The sequence below is a fragment of the Perognathus longimembris genome, chromosome 6, assembly GCF_023159225.1.
Source record: "Perognathus longimembris pacificus isolate PPM17 chromosome 6, ASM2315922v1, whole genome shotgun sequence".
NCBI classification, from domain to species: Eukaryota; Metazoa; Chordata; class Mammalia; order Rodentia; family Heteromyidae; genus Perognathus; species Perognathus longimembris.
The window spans coordinates 35,408,926-35,421,400 of NC_063166.1; the positions used below are offsets into that span (position 1 = coordinate 35,408,926).

A 12,475-nucleotide genomic window follows, 5' to 3' on the forward strand; every position below is an offset into this window, starting at 1 on the left:
CTACCGGTAGCATGGAACAATCAGATAGGAAAGTAAACAGTTCCCAAGACAGATAAATAGTCTCATCACAGAGGAAGCCCAATTCCCAGCAGGAAAAGGAGCTGAATTACACAGACAGCTCCGCCCAGGAGAAGGTCCCCCCACCCAGGAGGGAGGAACCTCCCCCAGGCAAGCGACTCTCAGCTAGGTAAAATAGGCCAGAGGCACTCTGCCCTGCTGAGTCCCCAGCCTATTCAGAACCAGGCATAAAAGGCAGTGGCCCCACAGCAGACAGGAGGAGCCATGGTTCTGAGACTGTTCAGAGTCCCCCATCTACAGAGGACACCCAAGTCCTACCTGCAAGCCTTGCAAACCACAGAGCCTCAGGATTTAACTAACAGGGGAGGAGGGTCAGAGAAGATCCACCCCCCTGCAAACTGAAAGCAAGTCAAACCAGCCAAGCAGCAGGAAAATAGACTGTAGACCATTGCAAGGAAACCAGAGACTGGAGAGAGCCCACCCAAAGAAGGAAGACTTCATTTTTTAAATTTTTATTTTATTTTTTATTTTTTGAGGTTTCAATATTTTATTCAAGTTTTATCTTAAGTGATGCTAATTACAGCATTTGGAGGGGGAGGGCCTAATTCCACACAAAATGGAAGACTCTAATATGTACCCATTGAACTGCTAAAAAAATAAATTGAGTGGTGAGAATACAACAGAAGTCCAATTTAGATTTTTAGTGTTGTCACCATGTGATTAAAATCACACAGGCTCTTTCCAGCATGTATCTGGAGCTCCTGGAAGCGATTTCAAAATCCGTGCAAGAGCGAAAAAAAAATCACAACACAAAGGAATTATGTCCTGAATTACTGGCTTCATCACACCCACCCTCTCCACCCAAAAATGGCACGAAAAGAAACAGCTAACACATCCTGCTGACTACTTTTGGTTGTAAAATAGGTTGGATGACAGGCTAGGGTGGAAAGTGGGGTATGAAGATCTGTCTAAAAAAGTCCCTTTCAGATAAGTCTGTCATACACCATCTAGCAATGACAACCTCTCATCAATAAGAGTTAAGGAAAGCAAGGTTCAAATCTCAGGAAGTCACAATTTCATTCGCTGACTCAATACAGATTAACAAAGGGCCTACAGTTCATTATTAGCTTCTACTTGCAGCAACTCCTTTATTTAAAAACAAAGAAACCTGGCATCTCTAGAGGGGCCACTAAGATCTCCCCTATTCTACAGCTGAAAGGATCTTTTTTGGAATTAGGTTTCTTCTGTAACACCTTAAAGCTGAATCATCTTTAAACCTGAAGATCTAACGTGATATTTAGCATTCTTTCATCCCAGACAAACAACATTAAAAGGTACACTAAGTTCTGAAGGTAGCTATGCTGCTTAAAATTAATGATTGTACAGTATTCATTTATGCTTGAAATTCCAGTCCTAGACCAAGCTTGTGGCCACCAGCATTGACATTTTTGCCATCCAGCAGAGCTGACAGCATCAGTTTGATACCTGGCTTTAGGGTCTGAGTGTACCCTAGTCCAATCTGGCTGGAGTTGTTCACTTTGGCCAAGAAGCAGGCATGGTGGGCTATCTGATACTTGGCTGCTATTCCAAAGCGAGTGTTACTATTCCCTGCTGTCCAGGCAAGATTGACAGCAGTATCCAACTTCTTGTTCACCTTCTGGTAAATGGAGCCACCAAACTCTGTCCCATCATTCACATTAGTGTGAATCTGGAATTCATCCATCTTGTAACCAACTGCAAAGTTGCTCTGGGTCACTCGGGACTTTGCAGTCTCAAAATTCATCTGGTAGCCTGCCAGCCATCCCTCATAACCCAGCACCAGAGCACCCTGGATTGAAGGTCCAGTGATGTCAAAGTCCACATCGCAGCCCAGATTGATGTGCTCACGTTTGTACCCTTTCTTGATTTTAGCATTCCCCCCGCCAGTGTTTGGTGAGAAGGATGAATTGCAGGTCAGCTTCTGTCCTCGCGCAAGCTGATCCTCCACAGTAATCTCAGTGCCCAGTGTGTTGTCAGTGTTTCACTTCTCAGTAAATGTCAGGCCATACTCGGTCCAACTATATTTGGTTTCCAGGCTGCCGTTCACTTTGGTGGACTCTGTGTTGGCTGAGCCTAAGCTTGTAAATTCCAATCCTGTCTCAGACTTTGTTTTCAAGTCAAGCTTTATTAAACCAAATCCATAGCCCTTGGTGAAGACATCCCGGGAAGATTTGCCAAGATCGGCATATGTGGGAGGCACAGCCATCTTCTGCTTGGAGGCGGTAGAGGCTGGAGCAGCGGCCTCTACGGTGGGGGTTGCAACCAGGAGGAACCGAGGGCATGGGCCGAGGGTGGGGCAGTGCGCCTCCATTTTTTTTTAACATTTAAAAAACTTTTTTATTTTCTATTTTTTATTTTTGAGATGTTGTTTGTTTTTGTTGTTTTCCATTTTTATTTGTTTGTTTTATTGTTTTTTGGGGGGTTTTCTTGGTAATTTTCTTTGTGTTTTTTGTTTTTGATTTCCAGTATTTTTTTGTTTCTTTCTTCACATTATCTTTCTTTAAAATTACTTTCCTTTACTCTTTTCTTCTGACTCTCCATTGCCTATCATTTTAACCTCGTTCTTTCTACCGATTCTACTCTTCTCCATATTTCCACTTCACTGAAACTAAACCAAAATCATCATCCCCCCCCCATACATTTTACTCTAGTCTCTTCAGTACCCCTAAGTTACCGTCCTGATTTACTGCCAGGACCTCCAGACTCCATTGACCCCTGGTTATTGGATAGAACCCCTGTTATTGAACCTCTGTTCAATCCAAGTGAATCAAAGGGGTTCATAGAGAAATACCACCAGTCCAAAAACAAATTAATATAAGAACAAAAATTGCTCATAGGGTTATAACAGTAAATAAGTAACTACTGAATACAGGGCTCAGGGGTGGTTGTTATATTAAAATTGTATTCCTTAGGGAATCTGATTTTATATACAAAATATACCAAATCTGATTTTTTTTCTTTTTTTCTTTTTTCTTTCTTTATTTTTTTACTATTTCTTTTTTTCTCTCTGAGTTTTTTCTTTTTTTTTTTTTTTCAAATTTTCATTATCAAACTGATATACAGAGAGGTTACAGTTTCATGCGTTAGGCATTGGATACATTTCTTGTATTGTTTGTTACCTTGCCCTCACACCCCCATCCCTCCCCCCCCTTTCCCATCCCCGCCCCCCCCCCCCCCGGAGGTGTTCAGTTCACTTACACCAAACAGTTTTGCAAGTATTGCTTTCGTAGTTGTTTGTCTTTTTTTACCTGTGTCTCTCAATTTTGGTATTCCCTTTCAATTTCCTGCTTCCAATACCAGTATACACGGTTTCCAATATACTCAGATAAGATTACAGAGATAGTGTAGGTACAACCACAGGAAGGTGATACAAGAACATCATCAATAATAGAAGTTACAGATACACATGGGATGTTGAAAGTAGTTACAACTGTGATATAACAATTGTTTCCATAACATGAAGTTCATTTTACTTAGCATCATCTTATGTGTTCATAAGGGTATAGCTATTGGGCCTTGTGATGCTCTGCTATGACTGCCTAAACCTGTACTAATTATTCCCAATAAGGGAGACCATAGAGTCCATGATTCTATGGGTCTGGCTCACTTCACTAAGTATAACTTTTTCCAAGTCCTTCCATTTCCTTATAAATGGGACAATGTCATTCTTTCTGATAGAGGCATAAAATTCCATTGTGTATATGTACCACATTTTCTGGATCCATTTCTCTACTGAGGGGCATCTGGGTTGGTTCCAGATTCTCGCTATGACAAATTGTGCTGCAATGAACATTGTTGTGCTGGTGGCATTACTGTGATTTTGTTTGTGGTCTTTTGGATAGATATCCAAAAGTGGGGCTGCTGGGTCATAGGGGAGTTGTATATTTAGCCTTCTGAGGAATCTCCATACTACTTGCCAGAGTGGCTGAACCAGTTTACATTCCCACCAACAATGGCCACATCCCCTCCAACAATTGTTATTGTTAGTTTTCTTGATAGATGACATTCTTACTGGGGTGAGATGGAATCTCACTGTTGTTTTGATTTGCATTTCTTTTATGGCCAGGGACGTAGAGCATTTTTTCTTATGTCTCTTGGCCATTCTCATTTCCTCATCAGAGAATTCTCTTTGTAAGTCTTTAGCCCACTTGATGAGTGTGCTATTGGTTCTTTGCGGTTTTGTTTTGGAAGAAGGTAAATTTTTTAGTTCTGCATATATTTTAGAGATGAGGCCTTTGTCTGTTGAATGTCCGGTAAAGATCTTCTCCCAGTCTGTGGGCTTTCTGTTTATCTTGTGAGCTATGACCTTTGCCGTGCAGAAGCTTTGAAGTTTGATGCAGTCCCATTTGTCCAACGTTTCTTTGATTTGTAGCCTTTCTGGGTCTTTGTTAAGGAAGTTCTGTCCTTCACCAAGGAGCCCAAGTGTTTCTCCTACTCCTTCCTTTAGTGTTTTCAGGGTGTCTGTTTTGATTTCAGGTCTTTAATCCATTTGGAATTGATTTTGGTGCAGGGTGATATATAAGGATCTAGTTTTAGTTTGTTGCATGTGTTGAACCAGTTTTGCCAGCACCACTTGTTAAAGGGGCTATCTTCCTTCCATACTATTGTTTTAGCTCCTTTATCAATGATTAAGTAGGCGTAGTTCTGTGGGTTCATTTCTGGGTCTTCAATTCTGTTCCATTGGTCTTCAGGCCTGTTCCGGTGCCAATATCAAGCTGGGTTTTTTTTTTACTATAGCTTTATAATACAGTTTGAAGTTGGGTATTGTAATTCCTCCAGCACTGTTCTTTCTGCTTAGGAGTTTTTTGATATTCCAGGTCTTTTATTGTTCCATATGAATTTCTGGATTGCTTCCTCTATTTTATCAAAAAATGGTGTTGGGATATTAATGGGTATTGCATTGAATTTGTAGATAGCCTTGGGCAATTTTTCCATTTTGATTATATTAATCCTCCCAATCCAGGAGCATGGGAGGTTTTTCCATTTCCTTAGTTCTGACTTAATTTTGTTTTTCAAGGTTCTAAAGTTCTGCTCAAAGAGGTCTTTCACCTCTTTGGTTAAGGTTATTCCTAGGTATTTTAGGTTTTAGGGGGCTATTGCAAAGGGAGTTGCTTTCCTGATTTCAACCTTGGTCTTCGGGTCGTTAGCATAGAGAAAGGCCATTGATTTTTGAAGGTTTATTTTATATCCTGCAACTTTACCAAATTTTTGGATCATCTCTAGTAGCTTGGGGGTAGAGTCTATGGGATTCTTTAGGTATAGGATCATGTCATCTGCGAAGAGAGAAAGTTTAACCTCATCTTTTCCTATTTGGATCCCCTTTATATTTTCTTCTTGCCTAATTGCTCTAGCTAGGAATTCTAGTACTATGTTGAAGAGCAGGGGAGAGAGTGGACATCCCTGTCTTGTTCCTGATTTTAAAGGGAATGGCTTTAGTTTTTCCCCATTTAGAGTTATGCTTGCTGTTGGTTTGTCATAAACTGCCTTGATAATATTCAGGAATGTCCCCTGGAATCCCAGGTTTTCCAGGGCTTTTAGCATTGGTGGGTGCTGGATTTTATCGTACGCTTTTTCCGCATCCAGAGATAAAACCATGTGGTTCTTTACCTTGCTCCGGTTGATGTGGTGGGTTACATTAACTGACTTGCATATATTAAACCACCTTTGCATCTCTGGGATGAATCCAGTTTAATCGTGGTGTATGATTTTTTTGATGACCTGTTGAAGTCAATTGGCCAGAATTTTGTTGAGAATTATTGCATCTATGTTCATCAGGGTGATCGGTCTGTAGTCCTCTTTCTGTGATGAGTCCCTGCCTGGTTTTGGGATGAGGGTTATGCTGGCTTCATAGAATGAGTCTGGTAGTGAACGTTCTCTTTCAATTTCATTGACGTGTTTGAGAAATATTGGTGTGAATGCTGTTTTGAAGGCCTTGTAGAATTCTGCAGTGAATCTGTCTGGTCCTGGGCTTTTCTTGGATGGGAGATCATTTATTGCCATTTCTGTTTCAATACTGGATATGGGTCTGTTTAGAAGGTTTAAATCTTCATGGTTAAGTTTGGGGTTATGAATTTTTTCTAGGAAATCATCCATTTCTTCCAAGTTCTCGAATTTGTTGGCATAAAAGTTTGCAAAATAGTCCCTTATTATTTTCTGAATTTCGGTTATTTCTGTGGTGATGTTACCTGTTTCATCTCTTATCTTGTTTATTTCAGTGTGCTTCCTTCGTTTTTTTTGGTCAGGTTTTCCAGGGGTCTGTCTATCTTGTTGATTTTTTCAAAGAACCAACTCTTTGTTTTGTTGATTCTTTCCATGGTTTTTTCATCTCTAATTGATTTCATTCTGATTTGCTTTTAATTATTTGCTTCTGTCTATTGACTTGTGGTTTGGCTTGTTGTTCTCTCTCAAGGAAATTAAGGTGCTTCCTTAAATTATTGAGTTGCTGTTTCTCCAGTTTGTTGAAGTATGCACTCAGAGATATAAATTTTCCTCTGAGTACTGCCTTTGCTGTGTCCCAAAGGAGCTGGTATTTTGTGTCCTCAACTTGGTTGAAGTCCATAAACATTTGAATTTCCATTTTAATTTCTTCAATGACCCTCTGATGGTTCAGCAGTGTGTTGTTTAGTCTCCATGAATTGTAGGACTTTCTGTGGTGGCTGATTGAGTTGAGCTCTAATTTTATTCCATTGTGGTCTGAGAGAATGCAGGGAATCGTTTTGATACTTCTGAAATTGTACAGGTTTTCTTTGTGCCCTAAGATGTGATCTATTTTGGAGAATGTTCCATGTGCTGCAGAGAAGAATGTGTATTCTGTTGTTGCTGGGTGGAATATTCTGTAGATGTCGGTTAACTCTAGTTGGTCTATGCAATTGTTTAGTTCTGTGGTTTTTGTGTTCAGTTTTTGGCGTATTGATCTGTCCAGAGGTGATAGTGGAGTGTTAAAGTCCCCGACTATCAATGTGTTTGGGTCTATGAATGTTTTTAGAGTCAGTAGTGTTTGTTTGATGAAGTTGGGTGCTCCTGCATTTGGTGTGTAGATATTTAAAATGGTTATATCTTCCTGTAAGAGAGATCCCTTTACTAGTATGTAGTAGCCTTCTTGTCTCTTCTTACCTTTTTTAATTTGAAGTCAATTTTGTCTGATATTAGGATTGCAACTCCAGCCTGCTTATGGGGGCCATTTGCTTGATAGATTTGTATCCAGCCTTTCACTTTTAGAAGATGTTTACTTTTGCTGGATAGATGTGTCTCTTGGAGGCAGCGGAAAGATGGATCTTGATTTTTGATCCAACTTATGAGCCTATGTCGTTTGATTGGAGAATTAAGTCCATTAATGTCGAGAGTTAGCATTGAGAGATGATTGTTTGTTCCTTTCATTATCACTATCTTGCTTAAAACTGTGTCTTCCCATTTCTTGATCTGATGTTTACTATTTAGGGTTCATTTCTCTGTCTGTATTGGGATCTTGATTATTTTCCCTGTATAGTACATCTTTGAAGATTTTCTGTAAAGCTGGTTTGGTGGAGATATATTGTTTCAGTTTTTCCTTACTGTGGAAGACTTTTATTTGACCTTTGGCTATGAATGAGAGTTTGGCTGGGTACAGAATTCTTGGTTGATAGTTATTTTTATTTAGTGTTTGGTATACTTCATTCCAGGCTCTCCTTGCTTTCATGGTCTCTGCAGAGAAGTCTGGGGTAATTCTGATTGCTTTTCCTTTATATGTAATTGTTTTCTTCTCCCTAACAGCTTTGAGAATTTTTTCCTTGCACTCTACTGAAAATGTTTTGATCACTATGTGTCTGATCTATGTGTTTGATCACTATGTGTTTGATCACTATGGAACATTCCTCAAAACAATAAAAGCCATATACAACAGACCAACTGCTAACATCATATTAAATGGAGAAAAACTTAAATCATTTCCCCTAAACACTCAGGAACAAGACAAGGATGCCCACTCTTCCCACTTCTTTTTTTTTTTTTTTTTGGCCAGTCCTGGGCCTTGGACCCAGGGCCTGAGCACTGTCCCTGGCTTCTTCCCGCTCAAGGCTAGCACTCCGCCACTTGAACCACAGCGCCGCTTCTGGCCGTTTTCTGTATATGTGGTGCTGGGGAATTGAACCTAGGGCCTCGTGTATCCGAGGCAGGCACTCTTGCCACTAGGCTATATCCCCAGCCCCCAGAAACTTTTTAATTTGTAGTAGTCCCATTTGTCGAGTCTTTCCCCTATTTGTTGTGCCCCTGGGACTATATTCAGGAAATTCCTTCCTGTGCCTATAAGTTCTAGCGTCTTTCCTACTCTGTCCTTCAGTAGTTTCAAGGATTCAGGTCTGCTATTGAGGTCCTTGATCTATTTTGAGTTGATCTTGGTGCATGGTGATAGGCTTGGGTCTACTTTGAGTTTTCTGCATATGGCTGCCCAGTTCTCCCAGCACCAGTAGTTGAAGAGGCTATGTTTGTTCCATTGTATGTCTTTAGATCCTTTGTCGAATATCAGTTGGCTGTAAGAGTATGGCTTTATTTCTGGGTGTTCAATTCTAACCCATTGTTCTTCCGATCTTTTTTTATACCAAAACCATGCTGTTTTTGTTATGATGGTCTTGTAGTAGAGCTTGAAGTCTGGTATTGTGATACCTCCTGCACTGCTTTTTTTGCCTAGATTTGCTTTGGCTATTATAGGTTTTTTGCTGTTCCATATGAATTTATGGATTGGTTTCTCTATTTCAGTGAAGAATGTGGCTGGGATTTTGATAGGTATTGCATTGAGTTTGTATAACAATTTGGGCAATATGGCCATTTTCACTATATTGATTCTGCCTACCCATGAGCATAGGAGGTCTTTCCATCTCCTTGTGTCTTCATTGATTTCCCTTATTACATTTTTATAGTTTTCATTAAATAGGTCCATCATGTCCTCGGTTAAGTTGATCCCTAGGTACTTTATTCTTTTTTTGGCTACTGTAAATGGAATTGTTTCCATAATTTCCTTTTCTGTTTGTATATTGCTGGTGTACAGAAAAGATGCTGACTTTTGTGGATTGATTTTGTATCCTGCTACTTTGCCAAATTGGTTTATTAGGTGTAGGAGTTTGGGTACTGAGTTTTTTGGGTCTTTCAGATATAAGATCATGTCGTCTGCGAATAGGGATAACTTGATTTCTTCCTTGCCGATGTGGATCCCTTTGATGTCCTCCTCTTGCCTTAATGAGATGGCTAGGGATTCCAGCACTATGTTGAAAAGAAGTGGGGAGAGGGGCTGGGGATATGGCCTAGTGGCAAGAGAGCTTGCCTCGTATACATGAGGCCCTGGGTTCGATTCCCCAGCACCACATATACAGAAAATGGCCAGAAGTGGCACTGTGGCTCAAGTGGCAGAGTGCTAGCCTTGAGCAAGAAGAAGCCAGGGACAGTGCTCAGGCCCTGAGTCCAAGCCCCAAGACTGGCCAAAAAAAAAAAAAAAAAAAAAGAAGTGGGAAGAGTGGGCATCCTTGTCTTGTTCCTGAGTGTTTAGGGGAAATGATTTAAGTTTTTCTCCATTTAATATGATGTTAGCAGTTGGTCTGTTGTATATGGCTTTTATTGTTTTGAGGAATGTTCCATCTATTCCTGTTCTCTCCAAAGCTTTTAATAGGTATGGATGTTGTATTTTGTCAAAGGCTTTTTGGGCATCAACTGAGATAACAATGTAATTCTTAATTTTAGATCTGTTTATGTGGTGAATTACATTGATTGATTTACAGATGTTGAACCATCCTTGTGACTGTGGGATGAAGCCTACTTGGTCATGATGTATGATTTTCTTGATCAGTTTCTGGATCCTGTTAGCTAATATTTTATTGAGGAGCTTTGCGTCTGTGTTCATTAGTGATATTGGTCTGTAGTTCTCTTTTTTTGTTGGGTCTTTGCCTGGTTTGGGAATGAGTATGATATTAGCTTCATAGAATGAGTTTGGGATTTCTCCCTCTGTTTCTATTTCGCGGAAGAGTTTGAGGAGTATTGGTATTAGCTCCTCACTAAAGGTTTTGTAGAATTCGTTGGTGAATCCACCTGGGCCTGGGCTTTTCTTAGTAGGGAGGTTCTTGATTACCTCCTGTAAGTTATTGGTTTATTTAGTTGATTTATTTCTTCTTGGTTCAGTTTGGGCAGTTTGTACTTATCTAAGAATTGATCCATTTCTGTAAAATTATTGTTTTTTGCTGAGTAGAGGTTTTGGAAATAGCTCATGATTGTTTGAATATCGTGTGTACTTGTAATTTTTCCGGTGGAGTCCTTGATTTTACATATATGAGTCTCTTCTTTTTTTTGTAAGTCTTGCAAGGGGTCTGTCAATTTTGTTTATTTTCTCAAAGAACCATCTTTTAGTCTTATTTATTTGTTGAATGGTCTTTCTATTTTCAATCAGATTTATCTCTTCTTTAATCTTTGTGATCTTTCTCCTCCTAGTCGTTTTAAATTCTGCCATTTCTTGTTTCTCCAGTTGTTTGTTTCATCGTGAGGTTATTCACCTGCTCTGGTTCCATTCTTTTAATGTGAGTGCTGAGGGCAATGATCTTGCCCCTCAGTACTGCCTTAGCTGTGTCCCATAGGTTTCCTTGTGATGTGTTTTCATTGTCATTGTGGCTTATGAATTCATTGATTTCATCTTTAATTTGGTCTGTGGCCCAAGTGTTGGATAGCAGTGTGGGGTTTAGCCTCCAAGAGTGTGTATAGCCTCAGTGGTATCCTTTGTTGTTGAGGGTTACCTTTAATCCACTGTGATCAGATATAATACAGGGATGATGTCAATACTTTTGTATTTGCTGAGGTTCTTTGTGTGGGCTATGACATGTTCTATTTTGGAATATGATCCATGGGCTGCTGAAAAGAAGGTGTTTTGGGTCTCTGTAAGGTGGAAGATTTTATATAGGTCTGTCAGATCCATTTGGGAAATGGTGTTACTTAGGTCCTCAGCTCCCTTGCTAATCCTCTGGGTGTTGGATCTGTCTCTTGGACAGAGTGGGGTGTTAAGGTCACCCACTATGATTGTGTTTGGGTCTATCTTGTTCTGTAATTCTGTGAGAATTTGCTTGACATATGTAGGGCCTCTTTTGTTCGGTGAGTATCTATTTATCACCGTAATGTCTTGGTTCTGGATTTTTCCTTGTACTAATACGTAGTGTCCTTCTTTGTCTTTTTGAGTTGATTTTAGTGCAAAGTTCAGCTTGTCTGAGATCAGGATGGCTACACCTGCCGTTTTGGTAAGTGCATTTGCTTGGTAGATCTTGCTCCATCCTTTCATTAGGAGCCTGTTTTTGTCCCTTGTTGTAAGGTGGGTCTCTTGTAGACAGCAGATGTCGACTTTTTGTTTGTGAATCCATTCTGCCAGTCTGCTCCTCTTTATTGGAGAGTTTAAACCATTTATATTTAAAGAAATCAAGGATAAGGGTGTTTTTTCTCCTTCCATTTTCTTGTTGGGCTGTCTTTTTCTCTTTTTTTTTCTTGTCTTTAGTGAGCTGTTCTTTCTGTTGGACTTTGGCAATTGTAGTTTCTTTCTGATTCTGTCTGTGTGTCTTGTAAGATCTCTGTTTGGTGTGGCTCCCCTCTTAGAATTCGCTGTAGGGCTGGTTTTTTATTCACATACTCATTTAGCTCCTCTTTGGTTTCGAAAGATCTGGTTTTCCCTTCGAATGTGAACTCCAATTTCGCTGGATATTTGATCTGAGGTTGCATATTGTTAGCCTTAAGTACTTGGATGGTGTTCTTCCACTCACTTCGTGCTTGGTAAGTTTGTGTGGATAAGTCAGCTGTTATTCGAATCCTCTTCCCATTGTAGAAATTTCTTTCTTCGCTTTGGCTGAATTCAGATTTTGCTCTTTAATCTTGAGGTCTGAAGTCTTGAATATTATGTGCCTTGGGGTGGCTTTTCTGGGGTCTGGCCTGCCAGGTGTCCTATAGGCTTCGTTTACCTGGATGGGGTCCCCTGTGAGAATGGGGAAGTTTTCTGCAATAGAGAACATGTTTAAGCCCTCTGCTCTGGTATTCGGCTCCTTCTTCTATTCCAATTATGCACAGATTATATCTCTTGTCTTTGTCCATTAGATCCTGGAATAGTCTGCCCTGAAGCTTCACCATTTCTTGGAGTGTGGTCATTTTCTGGTTGTTGTCGGCTGCTTCATCATCCAGGCGAGAGATTCTGGATTCCATATGGTCCATTCTTTGTGTTCTGGTTTCAGTTGCGGAGTTTATGGATGTCAGAGAGCTATTTATGGTTGTCAGATCAGCTCTGATCGTGGAAATTTCTTCCTTTAAAGAGTTGTATTTTAAATCTATTTTTTCATGCATTTCAATTCTCAGGATGTTAAGATTTTCTTTAAAGGAGGATTGCATTGTATCCATTTTTGCTTCCATTTCTTTCTTGGCTTGCTGGGTGTCCTTC

The 12,475-nt window shown here is 40.0% G+C and overlaps 1 pseudogene; it reads right to left on the bottom strand.

Annotated features, from left to right (window-relative positions):
• Positions 1-1,019: 1,019 nt before the first annotated feature.
• On the bottom strand, positions 1,020-2,266 carry LOC125352275 (annotated as a pseudogene).
• Positions 2,267-12,475: the final 10,209 nt, after the last annotated feature.